We start from the raw sequence: 5,614 nt of genomic DNA, 5'->3' as shown, positions 1-5,614 counted from the left end.
ATACATGTGGGTCCGCACCACTGAACTGGCTCGGTTTTTTATTACCTTGTGCGGTTTGAATTTTACAACGACGGTACCTGGTCCGGTTTGACGTTTTTTCTTTTACAAAAATCTGCAGCGCAAGTTACAGCTGTGGTAAAACTATGCGGTCCAAAATGCAAATTTTTGGCATGAAAATGGTGTAGGAGTATATGCAAATATAAATTAGTTAATTAGATTTATGTTTCAGACGTAGTCTCAGTGGCCAAAAGCGTCATTTTCTGTTACTCAAGACTGACGAGATACAGCCTGATGCATAACTTGGTCTACTGACGGGATGACAGGCAACAGAGTAGCAGTCCATTTTTATCTTTACCTTTACTATTTCCCTGTGTATCTTTAAACACATCAAGCAAAGAATCTAATGATGGATGTGGTGGGTGGGAAGCATGGAATTCACAGCTTTTATTTAGAGAGGTAAAGCACAAAGAAAAAGCGGGCAAAGCAGGCGCAAGGAATGACAGCATATGTGTATGCATAATTGCATATGCATGCCCCGTTTCCTGTACGAGCTAGCGAAGCTACATCCACATTCCTTCTACGCAAGGCATATGTCTCCATGCAACTTCCAGTTCCCTTGTCCACCTCATTGATTTATCCAGGCTTCTGCCAGCGCCGGAATTAATCAAGGTACCAACCCCAATATTAGTTAATTCCTTTGCCAAATCTGTACGAGTCACTAATTCTTTAACAAGAAATGATGTTAACTTGTTCAAATGTGTAGGAAAGGAAGGAATTTGCTCCCGCACATCGTTTGACATGGAGCTGCTGGCCTTCTTTTTTGACGTGTAGCTGCTGGCCTTGTCGCTAAGCGAGAACTAGATCATATCCGAAGAATAAGATCGGTCTGATTCATCATGCCTCCAGAGGTAATCCAGCACACACCTTGATCTTCAGTGATTAATGCTGCAGATTTGTGTCCTACTTCGGACCTTTGGCTATTTAGTGGTAGTATAGTCAAGACTCAAGAATATGCACCACTTAATTATCCTCACTCGCATGTTTTTATATGCACCACTTGATCCTTGCTTTTATTTGTGTTAATAAGTTATGTCTTAATTGATTTATGGACTTCTTATAATTATGATGCGCCTTGTAAAGAGTTTCAGAAATAAAGCTAAAAATTGCGAACCTCATTTGGTGTTATTATTGTTGAATACTGCAGAAGATAAGGATCCATGCAACAAACGTCGATGCTGCAGCAAGAGAGATAATCGGTGTTTTGGAGGATACAAGCAAAGGAAATGTGATCTACTTCAAGGGCTCAAAAGGATTGGGAGCATCCTCAATTCTCAATCTGGTAGCCCAACGCCTGAAATCATCAACAAGATCGAACAAGTTTGATAAGGTTATCCATGTGGACTGCTTCGTGTGGAAAAGCATGAGAGCCCTGCAAAAGGCAATCGCGGAGGAGTTAGAGCTTCCACGTTCAGTGATGGCCATCTTTGATCGGTGCGAGGAGGAGGACGATTTCAATGGTATGGATCAAGGTTCCAGAGGGGTGATAGCAGATATTAGAATAGAAATATTCAGAAAGCTTTATAACAGTAGATTTGTGGTGGTTTTTCACAACGGAAGCAACAGATACATTGATTTGTATGAGTGTGGCATCCCAGTAATATCACTTTTGAGTAACAAGGTATTGTGGACCTGGCACGGGAGGTTTCGGAGCAATGTCATACTAGAAGAAGGGGAAAAGGAAAAGATGAAGAGTCAGACAGATGTTCGCTTATCTGCTTCTCCTGAATTTGAAGATGAGGAAGTGCGAGATCTACTGCATGAAGAGGCTTTGCAGGTTGCCAAGTGCACGGGGATTTCTCAGCCGGACAACATAAACCACAAGATAGTCATGGAGTGCTTCATATACCAGGCACTGGTTGCTATGGACTTGCGGACACATGCACCAAACTATTGGATCTGTGATGGTATTATAGAGGGCCAAAACAATAGATCGGCATGGGAGATTGGCAATTCTCTGAAGAGAAACATGAGCTTGGAATTGGATTCATCTGTTATACGATCTGATGAGGCTGCAGCTTTTTTGCTAGATGTATTGAATGATTCACATGTTAACCGCTGGAATTTCACCACCCACAAAGAACTGCGAAATGATAACACTCATGTGTTGCCTCCTCAGGTCACATCGTTCTTCCTTTCTGCAGATGAACTATCAACAAATACAACATCAATATTGCCAGTTGGCATCTTCCAACATTCACAAAGCAGCAAGCTACGTGTGTTACATCTGTCTCATTGCACCTTCAGTTTTGCATCTCCTCCCTTCGTCCATTGTGCCCAACTAAGATTGCTCCATTTGGACCATTGCACAAATATCACAGATGATGATGAGCATCCAAGCCGGAATGAAGACATGTCATGTTTCCAGAAGCTATGGGTGATGGATTTGAGGTATACAGAATGGTACTGGCTACTGTCGGAAAAGATGAAGAGGTTGATGGTCGACCTCAGGGAGCTGAATGTGGAAGGAGTCAAGCATGGGAGCATAAGTGATTTGTGTGGCGGCAGACCAAGCCTTGTAGTACTTCGCGTAACAGTAGCTGATCCGGTCTGTATGGAGAACGAAGACACAAGTAATCAAGCACAGTTCCCCAATATGTCCAGTACAAACAGTGTTACAATACCTAGCTACATCAACAACGTCCTGCCTCCATTGCTTGAGTCATTTAGCTTCGTCAACAAAGCTGCAACTCCTGCCAAGATATCTAGCATCTCCTTCCGGGGTTGTTCTCAGTTGAAGAGTGTACTTCTCAGGGGAAATTTGGGGAACCTGGAGGAGCTGGACCTCTCGGGCACAACAGTGAAAACCCTTGACCTCAGAGAAGTGGAAGCTCCATACCTCAAGCATCTCATGCTGCTGGACTGCGAGAAGCTCCGTGCAATATTATGGCCACCAGAAGATAAAATGACATGGGTTTTGGAGAAGTTGCAAATCAGCACCGTCCAATCTGCATCACCTAGCCAGAATAATTGGGAAGAGAAGATCAAGGAGGCTAGTCCTACTGCAGGATCATCATCTATCCTTATATTTGGGGCTTCACCATTAGGCACCAGGCGAATTGCATCTTTTGACTTCAATTGGAACATATCTGTTGCGGATGCAAGGCTCATGTGGTCGCTTCTGCCCTTTCAGAAAGAAATTAGGGAAAACTATGTATACATGGAGATTGATTCATCTCCTGCCAGTGGAGCTGCTGTTGGTCGCCGTGAAGTTGCTCAAGGTATCGGGAGCCAGCAGCAGTTTTGCTCAATACTTATATGCAAGTGATGTCTTTCAAGAAGAACTGCAAGCTGTCAATGCTATCGAAGGTGCGATCAGCTGGATGTGGGCTTGTCCACCTACTCCTACTCCACTTCCTCAAGACTGGTACTTCCACATGCAAGATGAAGAGAAGATGGAGTGTGGATCGCTACAGGAACAACACAACACTCGGAGGATTAGTACGAGTGTTGCTTTAGCCCCTGTTTTGATGTGTGATAATGCACAGTTGTTGTATGTGCATGACAGCTCGTCCACCACTTGCATTCCATGCCCACAAGCTACAGATTGGCGCTGGCTCAAATGGTGCAGAGTAGAGAGGTGCCCCAAGCTATTCTCTATCTTTGCCACTCCCCAACTAAGTAGTGATCAGATCACCTTTTGGTCCCTGTCTACATTCTGGGCATCCCAGCTCCCTATGGCGTGCTACATCTGGAACTGGAATACAACATACCAACCAAGTGGAAGATCCTTCGAAGACCTAGCATTATTGCACCTGGACTATTGCCCCAGGCTCATACATGTGCTTCCCTTGTCTGAGCATATGGACACCCTGCCTAGCCTGGAGACGCTCGAGATCGTGTAATGTGGTGATCTGAAGGAAGTCTTCCCTTTGGACCCTAAGCGCCAACAGAAGCAGGAAATTATAAGATTTCCCAACCTAAGAAGGATCCACCTGTACCAGCTCTACACTCTACAGAGCATCTGTGGGAGCAGGATGTCAGCGCCCAACCTTGAGACCATCAGAATCAGGGGTTGCTGGGGCCTTACACGCTTGCCATCTGTCAGTAGCAGCACCACCAAGCGGCCCAAGGTGGACTGCGAGAAGGACTGGTGGGACAACCTAAAGTGGGACGGTCTAGAGGCGAACCACGCCCCTTCGCTCTATGAACCACGCCACTCGCGATATTACAAGGCCCACCTGCCAAGATGCACCGTCCTCAGGTGAGCTATGTTTGGTCCCTGTCTCCTTTCATCAGTAACTTACTTAGTGAGCTAGCCAACTTACGTTTACCATTCTATCTGTACCAGTCTAGTTCTTATACTATGTGTGTTTAGGGAATCATTCTTCTCATCAACGATTTGTTATGCTTCATTGTAGGTAAACCATTCCTTCCATGAATTGAGCGCTACAGTACAGGCACATTGACCCTATGGTGCTACGGCGCTTAATTAGCTGAAGCTTTCTCTGGAGTGTACACGTTTGTGTGGGTTGTTGCCTTACTTGATGCTGCTCTACTAGTCCGTGTGAAATGTGCACCTGCAAATCCATGATGTGACGGTGCGTCTTCCAGTTCAGTTTGATTTGCTTTGGTTTGGCTTGGCTTGATTTGCTTTGGTTTGGTTTGGCTTGATTCGGTTTGTTTGGCACAAGCTTTGAGCCAGAGACAAATAAATAAGAGAGGGCATTCAGCTTGGGTGGCATGAGCACCCTGCCTGCTCCTGCTGTAGCTCTCCGTTTGTGTGTTGCAGTGTGTGATTTGTCAGCTATGGACTGATTACTGTAATGCGAAACAATTCCACCCACTTGTATGCAAATGGTGATTTGTGTGTGTGATATGTAATAAACTGCGAATTTATGTTTTGTTTTGCGCTGATCATATAAGCTTTGTAAAATCCTTGACTGGTTGTTACTGGATGGAAACCGTTCCTTTTTACTAGCTAGAATTAGACTCACTAGATAATATGTAGGCGACAAGCGGTTAACTGATTAATGCAGGGCCCTATTGGCTGTAGCAAATTTGGCTTACACTAGCAAGACTAAAGATGTTAACCATACATGGCAAGTAAGTAGAAGCAGAATCCCTTCTATTTATCCATGGCACTGAAATGAGTGGAAAAAATCGTTTCAATTAGCTACCATGCGACACCTCCACAGGCAACCACCAACAAGTGTTTTCACCGCATTTCAATGCATTCAGACTTCAGTGAGCAAAGACAGTTTCTGCAACAAATTCAGATAAGTCGCGCCGATCATGATAGTTGGAGCTCCCCGTATGTGGTGGTGGCTTCTTTGCATCTAAACTCTACCGCAGCAACTTGGACCATGTCGAAGCACCTGCCGGCCTTCACATCGTGGATCTAGAAGACCAAATGCTAAGCCAAACTCACGTCTTTTTTCACCCTGGCTTTTCTTAGGATTCTTTATTAGTGACAAGCAATCACCATAGATCAGGACTCAGTTAGTTTACCATCTTCTCTCAGTGCGCCTCTGGAGGAATTGCTAGTAGGGTCCGCTAGCATCCTTTAATCTTCGCCTTACTCCTTCCAATTCTTTGGAGAAGATGATATCTCAGC

General features: G+C 44.7%; 1 pseudogene; it reads left to right on the top strand.

Moving 5' to 3' along the window:
• Positions 1–543: 543 nt before the first annotated feature.
• LOC123187105 (uncharacterized) lies at positions 544–4,265 on the top strand (annotated as a pseudogene).
• The last annotated feature ends 1,349 nt before the right edge of the window (positions 4,266–5,614 follow it).

Source organism: Triticum aestivum, chromosome 2A, assembly GCF_018294505.1.
Source record: "Triticum aestivum cultivar Chinese Spring chromosome 2A, IWGSC CS RefSeq v2.1, whole genome shotgun sequence".
In the NCBI taxonomy this organism is placed as follows: Eukaryota; Viridiplantae; Streptophyta; class Magnoliopsida; order Poales; family Poaceae; genus Triticum; species Triticum aestivum.
The sequence above is the reverse complement of the archived record's forward strand: the minus strand, read 5'-3'. Positions and strand labels throughout refer to the sequence as shown.